The sequence below is a fragment of the Otolemur garnettii genome, unplaced genomic scaffold, assembly GCF_000181295.1.
Source record: "Otolemur garnettii isolate 467f Iridium unplaced genomic scaffold, OtoGar3 scaffold00086, whole genome shotgun sequence".
Taxonomy (NCBI): Eukaryota; Metazoa; Chordata; class Mammalia; order Primates; family Galagidae; genus Otolemur; species Otolemur garnettii.
Genome location: NW_003852481.1, coordinates 4,654,531 through 4,675,545, shown reverse-complemented (window position 1 = coordinate 4,675,545; position 21,015 = coordinate 4,654,531).

Here is a 21,015-nt window from a genome sequence, read left to right as displayed (position 1 = left end):
AAAAAAAAGAGTCAAGGAAGAAAAGAAGCAGACACCACGCTTCTCCAATGGGCAAAAGCTTGAATATGTATGTCACAAAATAAAATATACAAATGGCCTACAAAAGTATGAAAATGTGTTAAACCATTGGTTGATAGATACACAAATTAAAACCATGAAATAATATTAATACATATACAAGCTTAACTATATATATATTTGAGACAGAGTCTCACTTTGCCACCCTTAGTAAAGTGCTGTGGCGTCATAGCTCACAGAAATCTCAAACTCTTGGGCTTAATTGATCCTCTTGCCTCAGCCTCCCAAGTAACTGGGACTATAGGTACCCGCCACAAGACCCAGCTATTTGAGACGGGGTCTCACTCTTGCTCAGGTTGGTCTCAATCCCTTGAGCTCAGGGCAATCCGCCTGCCTCGGTCTCCCAAGTGCTGGAATTACAGGCATGAGCCACCGCTCCCGGCCTTAACTAAAAATATTTTGTTAACCCAAGTGCTGGGTTAGCATAAATAAGAAGCAATCGCATGTAATTACAGGAGAGTTTAAATTGATTACAAGCACTTTGGTAACCTTTTTGGCAGAATCCAACATAGCTACATCTATGCATACCCAGAAATTTCTGACCCAGAAACTTCAATTCTAAGTATATAACCACAAAACGAAAAATAAAATAAAATAGTGCATATGTATAAGAATGTTCCTAGCAACTATCTCTTTCCAAAGTATTTTCATCACTCCAAATAGAAACTTTGTACCCATTAAGCAATAATTCTCCTTCCTTTGCTGCCCAGCCACTTAGTCTGTTTACTGCCAAGGACAGTAACTACTTTCTGTCCCCTTGACAATGTCTGTTCTAGATATTTCATATAGGTGGAATCATACTGTATTTGTCCTTTTGTGTCTGGCTTATTTTACTTCTCTCAGTGTTTTCAAGGTCCATCAACTTTGCTGCGTGGAGCTGGGGTTGACTCATTTCTTTGTTGTTGTTGTTGTTGTTGTTTTTTGTAGAGACAGAGTCTCACTTTGTTGCCCTTGGTAGAGTGCGGTGGCGTCACACAGCTCACAGCAACCTCCAACTCTTGGGCTTAAGCGATTCTCCCGAGTAGCTGGGACTACAGGCGCCTGCCATAATGCCCAGCTATTTTTTGGTTGCAGCTCGGCCGGGGCCGGGTTTGAACCTGCCACCCTCGGTACATGGGGCTGGCGCCCTACTCACTGAGCCACAGGTGCCACCCTCTCATTTCTTTTTTGTTAAGTAGTACAATGTTAAGCATTGTATGGATAGGCCACATTTCACTCATTCACTCTGCTGCTGATGGATCGTTTTTCTCTCAGTTTAAGGTAAGGTGACCAGATGTCCCACTTTTGGTGGGACAGTCCCGATTTTTAACAATTTGTCCCACATCCCATGGCATTTTTAAAAAGTCCCGATTTTTGGAAAGAATGCACGATAAGCTGGGGAACGGTGGGAGAACAGGCAGGGAATATACGGTTTTCAGCTGCCATGTGGCTATTTCGCCAGGATATGAGCTTTATATTATTTTTGTTAATTTTATAATGTTAAACTTTAATACCAAATAATTGTTGAGAACTGATTATCGAGAACTGCTTATCAAAGTTCGCATTGTTGATCAGTTGTTAGAATTCAGCCACCATTGTTTGGACTTAATGAATAATGGCGTTTTTTGGCATTGGCAATGACAAAAACATTTTGTAACTGTCTCTCAGATGATACACATGGTACTGCGTGCTAGTGCTAGTTAAACAAGTGATGTCAACAAATCAGCTATTCAGATAATTTAGGTAAGTAATTTATTTATTTATTTCATGAATTTAGCAGACAGTACTCATATTATTTATTTTTATAGAGGTGGCAAAAAGTCTAGCACTGGCCTTGAACGTGACACTTACGACTTATGAGGTATCATTATTAAAAATATATATTGATAAGGAAAAGGTTAAATCTTGGACATCAGCAAAAATCACAATAGAGAACAAATGGTTGGAAATATTTCATCATTTTGAAACAAACCACGTTTCATACAATAATGCACTAAAAATTGTGAGATACACGCTATCCTTACCAGAAACTAATGCTGCGACTGAACGTGTTTTTTCTATGGTAAATAAAGTGTGGACATCAGAAAAATCACAATTAAGTGTTGAGACTTTGAAAGCCATTTTATGTGTGAAATATAATTTAACAAATTCTTGTGAAAAATTTCATGACCTTTTAAACAACGACAGCAATCTACTAAAAAAATTCACTCAAGTGAGAAATATGCCAAAGAATAAAATAATACAATCCATAATTTTTTAATGTATTATATTTGTAAATTGTACGTATGTTGAAATTTAAAAAATATATTACAATACTATTTTTGTGTTCTATGAAAGTTTTTGTTGCTCCATATAGACCAAATTTTTAATTAAGAACCCCCGCACCCCCGATCAATGATGTCCCACTTTACCAATGTTAAAATCTGGTCACCTTAGTTTAAGGGCAAGCAACCGTGTTGCTAGGAACATTCTGAAAGCCTTTTGGTGTCCACACCCATGTTAGGGTGTGCTAACTTTGAAAAAAATAACTAAACACTTATGATTTGTGACTTTTCCTGTAACTTGCACTTCAGCTTTTGAAAAAAAAAATGTTTATTAAAAACTAGCAGTAGGTCAGAGGAGGAAAAAAAAAGAGGAAAAAAAGAGAGAAATAGGAAACTGAATAACATGGCTTATAAGGCCCCGTGGAGTCGGACCATGACTGAATGCCTGACAAGCTTGGGACGTTGTTTTGTTTCCTGGTTTCTGCGCCAGGATGTCCTAGAGAAGACATACGGCATCTTCCTCCTCAGTAAAGTTGGGGTGGAGGGAGACACTAACAGGCTAAGAGGCCCTCGATGTTATGAATCAGCCAGTGGTGTGGCTCCCCTCTCTTTTTGCAGCCCCCAGGAGAGAGGGGGTAACTAGATCAGCACAGCTCATTTCTAGGGGATCCTCCCTGTGTCCTGTCTGGGACGCTCAGTGCATCCAGGGGGACACAGGAGGCTACGGGTTTTCCATGTTCCCAGTGAGTCGCTGGCTGGGCTCAGCTGGCCCTCATGTTAGGGTGGCACAGATGGGTGTGCACAGCAAGGGCTCTGCCCGTGGCTTGTGTCTGCTTTCCCTAAACCCTCCTGTGTGAAGAAAGAGACCCAGACTCACCTTTTTCCTCTTCTCTGTTCCAGCCGCACTGGCCTTCATTCAGCTCCTCACATCCTTCTATTCCCTTCCCACCTCAGGACCTCTGCACTTAGCACTCCTGCCATGTGGGCCATTTTTGTTTGATTCTTCCTCTTTCTTCCAGCAGGCCAGTTCTCACATTTTCAAGATAGCCTGTTCTGACTGCATCCGTTAAACCCTCTTATCTCATCCTGACAGTTGCCTCAGTTCTGATGCAGAAACACATGATTAGTTTCTGTAGATTACAAGCTCCCCAAGGGCGGGGACTGTGTTCACCACTTAAATCTAGTGGCTGACACTGTGCCTGGAAAGAAGTGGGTGCTCAGTATATATGGAATGAATGGATGGAGCAGTGAACGAATGCGGGGCTCTCCCAGTGGTGCACAGTCACGTAGCCCACTTTCTGACGCGAACCCACCTTCCTGTCTGTTCCTTTAGTTTTTACCTGGGTGTGGGCCACGCACCTGTACCCCAACACACACACACACACACACACACACACACACACATTAGCTTGTGGAAGGCTGGGTCACTGTGCTCTTTCTTCAGCTTCCTTCAGCTCTGATTTTCTGTGCTCACTGGTGTGAGCTGCTATCACGCTGCTATGGTGGGGCCACACAAAGCTGCCGGGTGGACTTCCCTGTGCACCAGTCAGGATGAGCATGAATGGGATAGAAGTGAGCTGATGTGTCTCTCTCAGTTTTCTGTTCGGTGTGTACTCACTCCTGTCACTCTGCACCAGGCAGGCTGCACCAGGAACCCTTTTAAGATGGCTGAAGTGAACTTCAAGCCAGGTGTGAGTGATTGGGGTTTCTCCATGCTCTGCCCCCACCACCAAGCTCCCATCTACCCAGGGAATGAGTTTGCTGTTCTGGGTCACGGTTTCAGCTTCCACTCAATTTCCCACTCATCACATGGCCCAGTGGACCGGGACCCCGAGTCCGGGATCCAGCCCTCAGTCCTACTCCCACCTTCCTGCCCAGCCAAAACTGATGGGGTTTCTGAAAGCAGCAGCTGGAACCATAGGAATTAGAGGAATTAACCAGGAGACAATTTATTACTGCTGTGCAAATGAGGGTGGGAGGGGGTGATACCAGGATCATATGTCTTTCTTAGACCAGTGGTACCTTCCAGAAGCTGCCTAACCAGCAGGTAGGGTGGATGCCTGTGGAGGGTTATCCAGAGAGACAGAATCAACAGGATAAATAAATAGATAGATGAGAGGGAATTTATTAGGGGAATTGGCTCATGCAATTATGGAGGTTGAGAAGTCTCACAGCGGGCGGATGGCAAGCTGGAGAGCCAGGGAAGCTGGTAGTGTCCAAAGGCCTCAGGACCAGGAAAGCCAATGGCCGTAAAGCTCAGCTTGATGTGGAAGGTCTGAGAACCCAGGGACTGCTGGTGCCAAGTCAGTCCCAAGGTCCAAAGGCTGAAGAACCTGGAGTTCTAACATTGAGCTCCAGAAGGGACAGAGAAACTTCACCTTTCTTCTGCCTTTTTCTTCCAGCTGGATCCCAGCCAATTGGATGGTGCCTGCCCAGGGTGGGTGAGGGTGGATCTTCCTTGCTCAGTCCACAGATTCAAGTGCCATCTTTTTCAGAAACAATCTCACATAGGCATCCAGAAATCACATTTTACTAGCTGGCTGGGTATCCCTTAATCCAGGTCAACTGACCCCTAAAATTATCCTTCCCAGCCGCCTCCCCACCTCATCCAGAATTGCAGATGTAGCCACACCATTTCCTTATCCCTTCTGGAGGTTCTCCAGCACCACAGTCGGAAAGTTCATGCCTCATAGGTACGTGAATTTCTTTGCCTCACTTAAAGGTTTACTCTGGCTCTCCCACTCTGGAGACTGAGAATAGCTTCAATCGCATGCGTCCATTCATTCCACAGATAATTATGGGGTGAGTACTCCGTGCCACAAGCTGGGATGAGAAGGTGGCACAATGGTGGAAACAGTCTCTGTCCTCGTGGAGGTTCAGATCAATTGACAATAAACCAGCAAATAATTACGAATTATAGTGAATAAGCTGAGGGAGAAAAGTCTGCTGTTGTCAGGGAGAGTAGTAAGTAGGGATGGAGAGGAGCCTCAGAGAGAGGAACTGCTTTCGGTTTAAAAGCCAAGAAGGGCCCTGCAGAGGTGACGCAGGTCAAGGGCCCCTTCTCTGAAATCGTGGGACCACAGGTGTTTTGGATTCTGAAATTGTTTTGATTTTTGAATATTGGCATCCTATTCTTACTAGTCGAACACCCCAGATCTGAAAATCCAAAATCTGAAAGAGTCTCATGAGCCTTTCTTGGGAGCATCATGTTGACACTCAGAAAACTTCAGGTTTTGGAGTGTTTCAAATTTCAGATTCTCAGGGACGCTCAACCTGTATTTAACCCAAGAAGGAGGCAGACCCCAGACCCGAGCAGCCCTGGGAGAAGAATCTCTGAGAAGAGACCAGCACGTGTGAAGACACTGGGCCGCAGAGGCTGTGTCTGAGGAGCACAACCCTTCAGCAGAGGACACAGGGCACCCCATGTGCCCTCCGGCCCCTGGCTCTTTGACTTCTTACCACTGGGGAACAGGAGTCCGTCCTCCACAACAAATGCCTCTTTCTCCTACAGCAGAAGCCTCATGCCAGCCCACCCAGCCCTGCCAGCAGCGTCAGCTGATCCCTGGCATTTATAATCAACAAAGAGGGAGAAAATTTCCCACCACAGTCACAGAGGTCATCTGGCTGGGGAGACAGACTGCGGAGAGGACATTCTTTCTCCTCCCATTGTTCCCCAGATTCCACAGGACTAGGAGTGATACTAATTGCTACCACCATCACAAGGGCTTGCATTCCTGGGGCATGCCACTGTTTATAAAATGCTGCTATCTGCATGGTCGTATGTGGCCCTCCTGACACCTCTGTGAGTAAGGCAGGGAGCAGGGATGATCTTCTTTTTCTAATGAGCATATTCTTCAGAACCATGCTGCCCCCTAAAACCTTTTATTTTTACTCTTTAATTTTTGATGGCCACTCTTCCATTCTCTCCCCCTCTCCCTGAAGGGTTTTCTGGAGAGAAGGGCAAAGTGGGTGGGAGGTCTGACAGTGGGTTATGAGGTGGTTTGTACCCTCTGAGCAACCACTTTCAGCAACCACTTTCAGCTGCCTGCATTTTAGCCATTCTCCTTTCTTGGTAGTTCTGAATTTCATTCAGGTGGGAATCCCAGGAAGTGAATCATTATTGGGTTAAGCCAGTCATAGGAATCTGATCCCCATAAATAGTGTTTAGCCCAAGAATGGGCAATAGAAGCTGTTCTGGACAGTGAGATATAAGTGAATATCTGGGGAATTCTTTTTTTCGCAATTCTTGGCTGGGGCTGGGTTTGAACCCGCAAACTTCGGCATATGGGGCTGGTGCCCAACTCCTTTGAGCCACAGGCGCCACTGTGTCTGGGGAATTCTGAAAAAGATTTTTACTGGTCACAGAGAAGCTAAAGGAAAAAAAGATTCCTTTTTTTGCCCCTGCTTCTTTCTTCTTGGTTGGATCTCTGATTTTTGAGGATTTGATGCTTGGAGCTTTGGCAGCCATCTTGTGATGGTGAGGATGGTAAAGCTGAGATGGACGGAGCCTTGTGAAGACCTCAGTGAGTGCTTTGCCCATCCTGGGACCACCTATCTTTTCTTCTTATAAATAAGCCATACATGCCCTTGAGGTTTAAATTCTCTTTATTCAAAGTGAAGGTCTTAGATGAGGAGCAGTTGCCCTACCTGGGAGCTTGCTAGAGTCACAGACCTCACTCTAGGCTGACTGAATGAGAGACTGAATTTCTAAAGGATGCCCCAGGCAATTCCAATGCATGTCACAGTTTGAAAAGCATTGGCTTAGGCCACAGTTAGATTTTTCTGCAACCTGCAGTCGCAGGCGTGCTGACTGGCAGCACTCCCAGGGCTCAGGTTTCCTTAGAACTCTATCTGTAGTCATCTCATGCCAGATTCCAGAAGGCAGGTGCACGCCCCACCGTCTCCACATGGGCTCTGATCCCCAGGGCAGGTGAACCAGAGAGATCACTATAATCCACGGAGCTGCTCTGGAGAGAAGCCAGGGGTGCTCCAGGGAACAGAGAGTGACTGCAGCTAAAAGGCAGCCTGCAGGCCTAAAAGGAAAGTTCTGGGCAGGATCACAAGCATGATGTACAGTGAAGCGCCATGACCACCCATTAGCTGAACAAAGTGGGCTCTACAAAGGGCAGCGGGAATCGGGTCAGGAGGTCCGTGGGGAGCCTGACTGAATGTGCTTACCTCACAGGGGTTGAGAGACAAGCCCAGGTTCTGAAGAGGCACTCTGGGGGCCGCTGCCCCAGGATAGGATGGGCGAGCCTGGCCACAGGAAAATGGCCTGGTTCTGTTTTGGAGGTGGTGGTTGAAGAGCCCGTCTTGGAACCGGGTAACCTTTCCAACATGTGGGGGTTTTCTGGGGCTTTCAGTTCCATCCTGTACCCCAGCAGTTTTTCTCATCTCTGTGGAAGAGACTCTAGTTGATATCAGGTCTCCTCTGGGAGAGGAATGTCCATCCCCTTCTTATGCACTGCTGGATAGGAGATTTTGCTTTGAGCAAAGAAGAATTGATCCAGTTCCTAAGGGCATGGGAGTCAGTATCTGACTGTTTTTAGCAGATGGATGTCTCAGTGTAGGACCCCAGCACGTGAATTTATGCAGAGTTCACAACCCATTGCCTGTTGCCTAATGGATTGTAGGTCAAGTGCCCCTCCGCCTCCCCAGCTACTTTGTGTGATACATGGTGATTTGTTTATCCTGTGAATCAATTTAGCAAAGTGGTTTAGAGTGTGGAATTTGGAGTCAGATAGCTGATTAAATCCTGGATCTCTCGCTTACTAGATGTAAAGCCCTGGGAAAATTAACCATTTGAAACCCCAGTTCCCTCATCTGTGAAATGGGAATAACAATTCTCATTTCAAGGGAACTTAATACCAAGTTGGTATTAAGACACTCAGAAGCACCCAACAAATGGTGACTATCATTATTAATATCACAGGTGTCTTTTATGGCAACCACTTTGGAAAGCCCAGTGCCAGGAGCAGAGGAGTGAATCTGGGAGGGGAGCGTACCTGGGGAGGCAGAGGCTGCAGGCATGACAGGGTCTGGGCTGTGGGCACTGGGGATTGGGATCCCAGGCTGCACTTGCCTGGACACCTGTCTGGATGAACCAACTACAAAGACAGAGGGTAGTTGAAGCTTCCTTGCGGTCCCAGAAACAACTCCCTCGGCATGATCCCAACCCACCCAGCTGGGAAAAGGAGACCATTACCTACTTCCTCACGGTTCCCTCTGCTGGTTCTCTCACCAGAAGCAGGTGTGTGCAGAAGATGGGAGAGGGTCAGCCCCTCAGCCCCACGTCCTGCCCAGGACCCCTCTAATCCTTAGGGGGGCACTCCTGCAGGACCCCTCCCTCATCCCTGTGTTTGTCCGTCCTTAGGCAAGGACTTCCACACCCTCCACCCTCCGTAAGCCACCTCCAGTGGTCCCCTCTTCTTGCATACACTGCCAGCTGTTTGTCCATTCACTTGGTCAGCCATTAATTAATCCTGCCCCACACCTGGGCCACACCTGCCACCACAGTAGTGCCTTTCGAGGTGCTGGGGACACAAAGGTAAATGTGACCAGCCTCCTGGGGTTATTCAGCGACTGACAGACCCCAGAAGGGAATCAGGGTGTGGCTGGGTGTGTTGAGCTGCTGGATGGTGGGCAGTTCCCTCCCCTGGAGATGGTAGCACACGGAAAAGGGAAAGGGTGGGCCCTCTTGTTTGCAGGTAGACCCCAGCGTAAGGTGGTGCCTCCCAACCTTTGGGAACATGGTGCCCTGAAGGGGGGGATGGAAGGCACTGGAAGGAGGGAGCTGCTCCCTGTGGGCTCATGGGGGCTGTGACAGACAGGATGTGAAGAGACTGTGAGCCCAGTTGAGGGCCCAGGAGCTCCCCCAAATAACCAGGGTTCAGGGGGCTGAGACCTTGCAGCTCTAGAAATCAACAGGCCTTTGGGCACATTGATGTGTATGTGCTCTGTGGGCTGCAGAAGCCTAGGAAAACCCATAAAGCTGCTTTGCATTCAGAGCGGAAATTCACAATCCCCTTCCAATTTCCACTCCTACCCCACTCCGTAGTATTTATACATTGGGGGTATAAGGGCCTGGATGCCCTCCCCCCAGAAATACTCACCCAGCAAGCAGAGTCTGCATACGAGGGAATTGTGCCTTCCACTAGGATGGGGCCAGACCCCAGCACAGCTTGCACCCCCACACGTGTTCTAAGGGTGTCACCCATCTCTTCCACTTGTTATTCTCCCGAGAACCCCTTGACTCAAATCCCCATCCCTGCATCTTACTCATGTGACTCTGTTCTGGCAGGGTGGGGGCTCTGGATCAGGCTTCCCTCCAGGGAGCTTGCAGGGGCTCCATTCTCCCCTCCCTCTTCCTCTAAGTACATTCTGCTCATCTTGCGGCCTATGTCTCTAAATGCGTCCGTTAACCGGTGACTCCCAAGTCTGCTTGCACTTGACATCTCCATGTGGATGTCTAATACGCATTTTCACTCACCTGAGCTCTTCATTGCACTGCCCCACCCCACCCTGCTCCCCCAGTCTTCTCAGCAATGATCAGCATCCCGTCTTCCCAGTGGCTCAAGACAGAAACTGCAAAAATCCTTGACTTCCTCTTTGCTCTCATCTTCTACATCTAATTTATTAGCAAGTGCTATCGTCCAGATCCCTCCCTATGCCCTGGTACCTACTCTTCATATCTACTTCATATCGCTTTACCCAAAACTACCACCATCCTCCCCGAGCTCTATCAAAGCCTCCTAATTCATCCTCTTCCACTCATTCCCTGCTTCAATCCATTCTCCGAATAGCACTTGGCATGAACTTTCTAAAACACACCATCAGCAGCAGTGTTGCTTTCAGGGGTTCCACTGCATTAGGACAGAGGGCCCAGTGTCCTGGTGTGGCCTCCTCAATCCTGGCTGATCTGCTCACCTGCCACGCCCTGTACCCCCCTTGCACCTCTGACATTCTCACTGCCTGGAGCATCCTTCCTCCAGATCATTACGTGGCTGACTCTTTCCTGACGTTTGGTGTTCCACTCAAATGCCTTCCATTCTCGAAGAGTGGCCTTTGCTAAATAAAATCTAAACATTCCACTACGACATCTCAGTCACTCTCTTGTTCATTTCCTTGTTTCAATAGTTATCTATGGGCCATTTATTATTATCTGCAGTTACCTTGTTTGATTATAGGTTGTCTGTTCCTTGCCACCTCCACGCCTACAGTGTCCCTGCAGCATTTTGGATAGGGGTCTGGGACAGTCAATGCTGAGTGAGCAAGTGAATGAATGAACACTTTTTAGGAGTTGTTTGTGGTAGGAAGATGAGAATTGAAACAAAGGCCCAGAGCCAGGAGGGACCTTTGCCTAGTGAGTTTCACCTGCTGAGCGCTGTCCGTATGTCACTTCTCTGCATGCAGGCGTTCATCGAGTCTTCAACAATCCCAAGAAATATGCACCATTATTATTTCCACTTTTCACATGAGAAAGAGGGGCGTGTGGAAGTTTAATAACTGGATCACACTCACACAGCTGGTGAAGATGGAACACAGACCTCATCATCTCTGAGCTAGCAAAAAACTTTTTGTGGCCCCACTCACATGCTTCCTTTGAATGTGGGAGAGTCAGAGTTGCTATAAGGCCAATGTTGGCAGATGCCAGCTTCAGGCCAAGGGACAAAGAGAATGGTGAGTCTTGGTTTCTGCACCTTGTGGATCTTTAAGTCTGGGAAGCTCTGCAGAAGCCAGTCTGCTTTTCCAGCAGTGGAATGAAGCAGCCTGAGCTTGGTCCAGTGGACGAGCTGCTAAGATGCTATTATTTCTCCTTTCTACAGATGTGAGGCAGCCACAGTGATTTGGGGACAGCAGGAGAGTTAAGTGGCAGGATTCTTGAAATCAGGAATAGATAAAATGGCTTTTGCAGGACTGTGCCAGCCAGCTGAGTGCTGATCGCAGGAAAAGTAGGAACGTGTAAATCACACCCAGGCTTTAGAAACTTCCCTGGGCTGCAGAGAGTTAACCAGTAGACTGATCACCTGCTCTTGGACCATCTTAGTTCTGGCTGCTGTTTGAGGTTGGGGCTGGTGCCCATGACCTTGGGTGGGGTCCCAGGGTGCATTCAGGAAATAGCACATTGAGTGATGGAAGCCCCCGTCAGAGCCATGATGGATCTGTTTTTGGCAGTTCCCTGTTGGGGTGTGATTGATTCCTCTGGAGTTCCTATCCCTGCTCTTACTTATTGAGTGTGGGTGATGGATTTTTGACAAGATTGATTTTGACCTGAATACTGCTGAGCTAAATGAATCAACATTGTCAATTTCTCTGCCTGGTCCCAAAGAATAGTTAGGTAGATAAGGACATTTTTCTTTCAATTGAAGTTCTTTTAGCAACCTCGGCCAAAGGCCTTCCTCTGTAGGGCCCCTGGCTGCCCCCATAGCGGCCCCTTTTCAGAGCCATGAAGCACATGTCACGTCCACCTCCTCCTTCCTCTTCATCCGGCAAGGCTGGTTAGTTCCAGGTCAGGCCACTCTGTGGCTGCCGGGCTCTGCTTCTCTCAGATGTTCCAGCCAGAAAAATGAGCCATAAATTTGGCTTGGCTGTATAATGATGAGAGAGTTTTGTCCCTCTCTCGTAGCTGTGATTCCTGAATTGGCACACTGCTTTCTTTCCCCCCAAACCTAGAATTAATAGCTGATCTGGAAGATACTGCTGATGGGTAGCAACTCGCTTTTTGGAATGGGGTTTTCACATTAATCTTTTTGCCCTCAGAGTCTAAACAGATGTTTGTTATGAGTGATTCTAAGACAGCTCTGTCCTCTTGTCTCTCTCTGATTTTCCCAGATTCTCACAGAAACATCCACCACTGGACTCACTTATAAGCTCTGGCTTTCTGGGTCCTGTCTGAGATAGGAAGGGGTGCTGGCATGGAGAAAGCTGGACACGGAGGGAGCTACCCTGCTCCCTCCTCATCCATGTCTGAGGAATGGCTACCCTGAGAAGTGGGCATTGATCTTCTTGTTATATTACTCACACTATGTACGATGACATAAAGTAAATTATAGTATCATGATAACGAACACAAGATAACTATCATTTAGCGAGGAAGACTATTTTAGGCAACCCTGTATAGTACTATTAGAGATGTTTTACAGATGAGTGGTGGGGCTCCCAGAGGAGGCCTCAGCTACTGGGGAGTAGCTATGTCCAGGGATCACATGCGCTCTTCCTACTATACCCCTTTGTTCTACCATCAGTGGAGAGTAGAGCTAAATCGTGCAGGTTGTATTGCCCAGGCATGATGACAGCTAATTCCTTGATACAGTGCCCAGAGCCTACTAGATGCAGAGTAGCTCCAGGACCTGGCCCTCCTGGGCAGGAGCCTGAGGCATGCATCTTTTAAGCTCCCTGGAACCTCCCTGCCCTTGCCCTGGAGGATCACCTACCAAGCTCATCTCCAGGTTCCAGGTGAGGACTCTTGGGGCCTCTTGGCCCTGTGATGCAGCACTATTTCCTGGGCTGGGTAGCAGCTCCCTGTTCCCAAATGGTATCTCAGCTCCCTCATTCCTCATTCCTTTTTTTCCTTCCCAAGTTCCTTTCTAAGCCCATTATTCCTCCTCCTCCTTCTCCTCTTCCTCCTTCTTTTTATTAAATCATAGCTGTGTACATTAATGCAATCATGGGGTACAGTGTGCTGGTTTTATATCAATTTGAAATATTTTCATCAAACTGGTTAACGTAGCCTTCATGGCATGCTAAGACATTTATATTCTACATTTAGTAAATTTCACATGTACCCTTGTAAGATGAACCATAGGTGTGGTCCCACCGATCACCCTCCCTCCACCCAGCCTCCCCTCCCCTCCCACTCCCTTTCCCCCATATTCTTGGGCTATAATTGGTTTATAGCTTTCATATGAAAGCTATTGGTTTCATAGTAGGGCAGAGAACATTGGATACTTTTTCTTCCATTCTTGAGATACTTTCCTAAGAAGAATATGTTCCAGCTCCATCCATGTAAACATGAAAGAGGTAAAGTCTCCATATTTCTTTAAGGCTGCATAATATTCCATGGTGTACATATACCACAATGTATTAATCCATTCATGGGTCAGTGGGCACTTGGGCTTCTTCCATGACTTACCAATTATGAATTGGGCTGCAGTAAACATTCTGGTACATATATCTTTGTTATAGTGTGATTTTTGGTCTTCTGGACATATACCTAGTAGAGGAATTGTAGGATTGGATGGCAGGTCTATTTTTAGGTCCCTAAGTGTCCTCTAAACATCTTTCCAAAAGGAACGTATTAGTTTGCATTCCCACCAGCAGTGTAGAAGTGTTCCCTTTTCTCCACATCTGCGCCAACTTCTCTGGTTTTGGGATTTTGTGATGTGAGCTGATCTTACTGGAGTTAGATGATATCTGAAAGTAGTTTTGATTTGCATTTCTCTGATGATTAAGGAGAATGAGCATTTTTTCATATGTCTGTAGGCCATGCACCTGTTTTGTTCAGAGAAGTTTCTCCTCGAGTTCCTTGCCCACACTGAGATGGGGCATCTGTTCTTTTCTTGCTATACATTTGAGTTCTTTGTGGATTCTTGTTATTAAACTTTTGTTGGAGACATAACTTGCAAAAATCTTCTCCCATTCTCAGTGCTGTCTGCTTGCTTACTTACTGTGTTCTTGGCTGTGCAGAAGCTTTTATTTTTTAGAGAGACAGAGTCTCACTTTATCGCCCTTGGTAGAGTGCTGTGGCATCACAGCTCACAGCAACCTCCAACTCCTGGGCTTAGGCGATTCTCTTGCCTCAGCCTCCCAAGTAGCTCAGACTACAGGCAGAAGCTTTTTAGTTTCATCAGGTCCCAGTAATGTATTTTTGGTGTTGCTTCAGTTGCCCAGGGGGTCCTCCTCATAAAATATTCTCCCATGCCGATTTCTTCAAGTGTTTTCCCTGCACTTTCTTGTAGTATTTTTATAGTTTCATGTCTTAAGTTTAAATCTTTAATCCAGTGAGAGTCTGTCTTAGTTAATGGTGAAAGGTGCGGGTCCAGTTTCAGTCTTCTATAGGTCACCAGACAGTTTACCCAGCACCATTTGTTAAATAGGGAATCTTTTCCCCACTCAATGTTTTTAATTAGCTTGTCAAAGATCAAATAATGGTAAATAGATAGGTTCATCTCTTGGTTCTCTATTCTGTTCCATGCATCTACCTCTCTGTTTTTGTGCCAGTACCATGCTGTTTTGATCACTATCGATTTATAGTATAGTTTGAAGTCTGGTAGTGTGATTCCTCCTGCTTTGTTTTTATTTCTCAGTAATGTTTTGGCTATTCAAAGTTTTATCTAATTACATATAAAATGAAGTATTATTTTTTCAAGATCTTTAAAGTATGACAGTGGAGCTTTAATAGGGATTGCATTAAAATTATAGATTGCTCTGGATATTTTAACAATGTTGATTCTTCCCAGCCATGAGCATGGTATGTTTTTCCATTTGTTAACACCTTCAGCTATTTCTTTTCTTATAGTTACCTTTGTAGACCTTTCATGTCCTTTTTTAGGTAAACTCCAAAATATTTCTTCTTCTTTAGCACTACTGTGAGTGAAATAGAGACCTTGACTGTTTTTTTGAGCATGACTATTGTTGGTATATATAAAGGCTACTGATTTATGAGTGTTGATTTTGTAACCTGAGATACTGCTGTATTCCTTGATCACTACTAGGAGTTTTTTAGTAGAATCCCTGGTGTTTTCCAAATATACAATCATATCATCTGTGAAGAGTGAAAGTTTAATCTCTTCTGATCCTATATGGATACCCTTGATGGCCTTTTCTTCCCTAATTGTGATGGCTAAAACCTACATTACAATGTTAGAGAGCAGTGGAGACAATGGGCGACCGTGCAGGTTCCTGATCTGAATGAAAATGATTTCAATTTAACGCCATTCAATATGATATTGGCTGTGGGTTTGCTGTAGATGGCCTCTATCAGTTTAAGAAACATCCATTCTATACCAATTTTCTTAGGAGTTCTGATCATCAAAGGATGCTGGATATTATTAAAAGCCTTTTCTGCATCAATTGAGATAATTGTATGTTCTTTGTTTTTTAATTTGTTTGTGTGATGAATTATATTTATAGATTTATGTATATTGAACCAGCCTTGAGACCCTGGGATAAAACCCACTCAGTCATGGTGTATAATTTGTTTGATGTGTTGCTAGATTCTGTTTGCTAGGATTTTATTGAATATTTTCACATCAATATTCATTAGTGATATTGGTCTATAATTTTCTTTTCTTGTTGGGTCTTTTCCCAGTTTGGAGGTCAAGTTGATATTTGTGTCATAGAATGTGTTGGGTAGTATTCCTTCTTTTTCTATATTTTGGAAGTGGTTGAGTAATATAGGTACTACTTCCTCTTTAAAGGTTTGGTAGAATTCTAATGTGAAGCCATCTGGTCCTAGGCTTTTCTTTTTAGGGAGATTTTATATAGTTGATGCTATTTCATAACTTGATATAGGCCTGTTCAACATTTGCACTTCATTCTGGCTAAGTCTAGGAAGGTGATGTGCTTCCAAGTCTTGATCTATTTCTTTCAGATTTTTATATTTCTGAGAATAGCGTTTCTTGTAATATTCATTAAGGATTTTTTGAATTTCTGAGGCGTCGGTTGTTATTTCATCTTTACCATTTCTGATTGATGAAATTAGAGATTTTACTCTTTTTTTCTGGTTAGGTTAGCCAAAGGTTTATCTATTTTATTGACCTTTTCAAAACACAACTTTTTGATTTCTTGATCTTTTGTGTAATTCTTTTGTTTTCAATTTCATTTAATTCTGGTCTAATTTTGGTTATTTCTTTTCTTTTGCTGGGTTTGGGATTGGAATGTTCTTCCTTTTCCAATTGCTTGAGATGTCCCATTAAGTTGTTAACTTTCTCTCTTTCTGTTCTCTTTAGGAAGGCTTGCAGTGTTATAAATTTCCCTCTTAGGACTGCCTTTGCAGTATCCCAGAGGTTCTGATAATTCATGTCTTAATTATTGTTTTGTTCCAAAAATTTGGTAATTTCCTTCTTAATAGCATCTCTGACCCAGCTATCATTCAGCATAAGGTTATTTAGTGTCCATATTTTTGTATACCAATTCCTGTTGTTACTGAGTTCAACTTTTATTCCATGATGGTCCAAGAAGATGCAAGGAATAATTTCTATTCTTTTAAATTTGCTGAGGTTAGACTTGTGACCTAAGATGTGATCAATTTTGGAGTATGTTCTGTGGGCTGACGAGAAGGATGTGTATTCAGTTTTTTTAGGATGAAATGTTCTGTAGATGTCTGTTACATCCAAATGTTGAATTGTTAAGTTTAAATCTAAAATTTCTTTGCTTAGCTTCTTATTGGAGAATCTATCCAACACTGCCAAAGAGGTATTACAATCTTCCACAATTATGGTGCTGGAGGAAATCAAGTTCCTCATGTCTGTTAGAGTCTCTCTTATAAATAGAGGCGCATTCTGGTTGGGTGCATAAATGTTAATAACTGAAATCTCATCATAGTGAGTGTTACCCTTAACAAATATGAAGTGACCATCCTTATCTTTCCTTACTTTTGTTGGTTTAAAGCCTATTGTATCTGCAAATAAAACTACAACACCTGATTTTTTTTGATTTCCATTTATCTGAAATATAGATGACTATCCCTTCACTCTGAGTCTATATTTATCTTTTAAGGTATGATGAGATTCTTGTGGGCAGTAGATTTCTGGCCTGAGTTTTTGTATCCAGTCAGGCAACCTGTGCCTCTTTAGAGGACAATATAAGCCATTCACATTAATTGTAAATATTGATAAGCCTGGTAGAATTTTGGGTATCAAGTTTTTCAAAAGTCCAGTGGACATTTTTAATCCTTTCACCACTGTGGAAGTTGGAATTTGATCAAAAGTTTCTGAATGAGTTTACTTTTGTGGTGGAGGATTGTGCTGGTCATAACTGAGGATAGGTCTGAGAATATCCTGGAGAGCTGGTTTCGTTATGGCAAATTTCTTTAACATGTGAATGTCATTAAAGTATTTAATTTCTCCATCATAAATGAAACTCGGTTTCGCTGGATACAGGATCCTGGGTTGAAAGTTATTTTGTTTTAGGAGACTAAAAGTCAATGACCATCCTCTTCTAGCTTGAAAGATTTCAGCAGAGAGATCTGCAGTCATTCTAATATTCTTCCCCCTGTAGGTTATGGTATTCTTACGTCTGGCTGCTTGAAGAATTTTCTCCTTCATTTTAACTTTGGTGAAGCTAATTACAATGTGTCTTGGAGATGCTCCAACTTTACCTCCATTCTATTAATCTGGTAATATGAATAACCAGAGTAGATCAACTCTGCCAAGGAATGACATGGCAGACACAACTGAAGATCCCATTCATAAACAAATGGCTGAGATGTCAAAAATTGAATTCAGAATTTGGATTGCAAATAAGATTAATAGAATGGAGGTAAAGTTGGAATTAGAAATTCAAGAAGCATTTCAAAAGTTGTCTGAAGAATTCAATGAATTCAAAGACAAAAATCACCAAAGATTTTGGCACATTGAGACAAGAACTTGCAGTCCTCAAAGATCTAAGAAATACAGTAGAATCTCTCAGTAACAAAATGGAGCAGACAGAAGAAAGGATTTCTGACAGTGAAGACAAAGCTTTTAAATGCTCCCAAATGCTCAAAGAGGAAGAGAAGTGGAGAGCAAAAATAGAGCATTCTCTCAGAGCTATACTAACTTGTTTGTATAGAGTATACTGTGAGCCGTTGTTATGTGGGACAGGACTCCTGTCCACTTGGCGATGGATTTTGTACCTATTGTTTATGTCCTTGGGGTTGCAGCTTACCTCAGCAGGGTTTATGTGCTTTCTTCAACCTTCTCTCTTGGCTTAGCTCCAAACCACCAGCTTCTTGCTAAATTTCTGTTCTTTAACTCTCCTTCTGGACAGGAGCCTCTTTATGGAGGTTCCCTCCATTATTGTAGTAGGCTTTACCACAAGCTGTCTCTACCACTGCAGTGGCCTGCATCACACAAGGATATACAGTTGGCCACATCCATGCCCATCGACTCTGGAAGCTGCACTTCTGCTGCTGCTGCTGCTGCTGCCATCAGCACACATGAGCATTCTCCTCTCCACAGCCACCTCAGAGTGAATGGTGCTCAAAATGTGGCCGTGGTGCCTGATGGGTAACAGCTGTCAGTGTCCTAAACCCATTATTCTTTAACAATTATTTTAACATTGACTTCAGCTTTCAAGGAAGCTCTCTAACTCATCTTGAGAGGGACCTCGGGCAGCCATTGGTAGAACCAAGTTCTCCCTGATGTCAAGAGAAACCAGGCCTCTGGCCTGGGGACTATGCCTAGATCATGGACCTCAAGGCCAGGACTTACAACTCCTGAGTTCGAGTCTGAAGCTTTTTGTTGTGGTACTATATTTCTACCTCCAACCATCATCTCTTCCCACACAAACAACCCATTGACATTTCTATTTTATTGCATTTAGCTCATGTTGTTCCTGAACTGGGGACACTTAATTTGATCTGAGGGAGTGGGGTTTCCTGAGTATTGTCACCACAGGCTTAGTTGGAGGGCTACTACAGGGTAAAATATTCTAGAAAGACAAGGCCCCTGCTCAACTGTGGGCCTGTGATGAAGTGGGTACTCCTACATTTTTCTTTTTTTCATGGTCAGATCCTTCTGAGCTACTATAGGTCACAGCAATGCAGGTTCAGGGGAGGAGTGACCCTTTCAGGCTGGTTTTTCCTGGATGCTGAGGTCAGCCTCCTCTCCCTGCCCCACCCCATAAGACACCCCCAGGCATGACTGAGGGGAAGAGAGTCTGAGGAGGGCGTCTGGGGGCCATGTAGGGAAGGAAGAGAATGCAGGGTGGAATATCCCTGCTGAGGCAGTGATAAATCTGCAGGCCTTTCAAGAGGACAAAACTCAGGCAGCTGAGCCCTGGGGTGCTCAGCGAGGCCAAGGGGGCAGTTCTCTCTCACTGGGCAGGAGCTGGGGGCAAGGAGGAGGTGGAGCTGTGCAGACAGCCAAGGCCAGGCCAGGGTGCTCTCCCACCATAGTGCTGGGGGTGGATGGGGATGGGGAAAAGCATGTGGTCTCCAGTTTCTGTCAGACTCTGGGGGTTTCAGCTTCTTTCCATGCTCTCTCAGATCTGATCCTTACTTTCCTCATAATCAGCTCATCTCATCAGAATGGGCTAAGGTGGGAGATTAACTGTGAGGAGAAGGCTCCTCATTGCTTTACGAAGCTAGGGAAAGCCACTCAACAAAGAACCCTCTTCTTGACAGTTAATGAATTTTCAGAAAAAGGAAAATACAGGAATTACTGACTCACAGGGGCCAGGGGAATCAGAACACTCCCTCATCTAGGAAAAACTTTGGTTTCAGGTCTCAGTGGCTGAAGGCTCTGCCCTGGGCCAGCTTCCTATTGGAAGCCTGTTTTCTCCCTTGGATCTCCTACCCCAACCCCACCCTCCCTCTGAGTGATCTGATTTGTGTTATCAGGAGGACAAATACCCCCTGTGATCAGAGTGGATAATTCTGGACTCTTTCCATTGGAGTCATTTTACTGACTGGTGTTCATCTGGATTCAATGGGAGAAGGGAGGTGGGAGGGGGAACTATCTGACTGTCTCTTAACCCTTTCATTGTTGATTTGTCCTCTGCATGGTTAATGTAGGACATTCCAGTGCTTTTCAGAGGCAGCTGTCCTCCTGGGTGGGGTACAGCCCTCCACCCCTGAAGTGAATCTGGACCTGGCATTTCTGGTGGGGTCAGGCATTTGGTCTCTCTGGCCCCTGTAGAGTCAGTAGGTCTCTGCTCTGTCATCTGAGGCTACAGATGTAGTCTAAAATGTCTGAGGACTGGTTTTCACTGTCTTGCATTCATCTACTATGGAATGGGCAGGCCATAAAAGAGACAAATTGTTTGCAGAGAAAAATCTCCCTATGCCAGGAGAAGTGGACAGAGATGAATGGAGGAAGCTGCTCTCTAAGATGCTCAGATGCTGTCTTTCCTCTCCATAGGCAAGACAGTCTGCTTCCCACCAAAGCATCCAGCTGCACCTGTCTCCAAAAGTGCAGCTGGATGGGAATGAGACTTCAGGGAGAACTTCCAGGCAATACAGGATGTGAGGAAGAGAAAGGAGGAGGAAGGCCCTCCTGGACTTTAGTTTCAGGTATGAAGGAAAAGAGGGGGAGGAAGTGTCCCCAGGCCTTTGACCTTGACCTGGAGCACACCTGAAGCCCTTCTTCCCAGAGGGGCCTTGCAGCAGCCAAGCCACCAGCTTTCACAGATGACAGCTCACACTGAAATAACTTGTTGCCCGGATAGTGGGTGATCAATGACTCAAATTAAATCTCAGAACAGGTTTTTTTTCTTCCTGACACTTTATAGGTTTCTCAGCTTATCTCCTCCCTGGATGGCTGTATAAGCCAGATGATGGCTACCTTAACACCCTCGAAAAAGTGAATTAACAGAGGATTTCAAGGGTGAGTGAGCTCTTAGACAGACTGAAGGAGGTGGGGGGAGTTCACTGCCCAAAACACAAACCCCAGTAGCAATCCTTTCTGTGCAGCTCTCTGTGTTTCTCTACTCAATGCCCCCTTTCCTTGTTTCCTGCTCCAGCCTTTCCGGTTAATAAGAGCTGCTCCTGCAC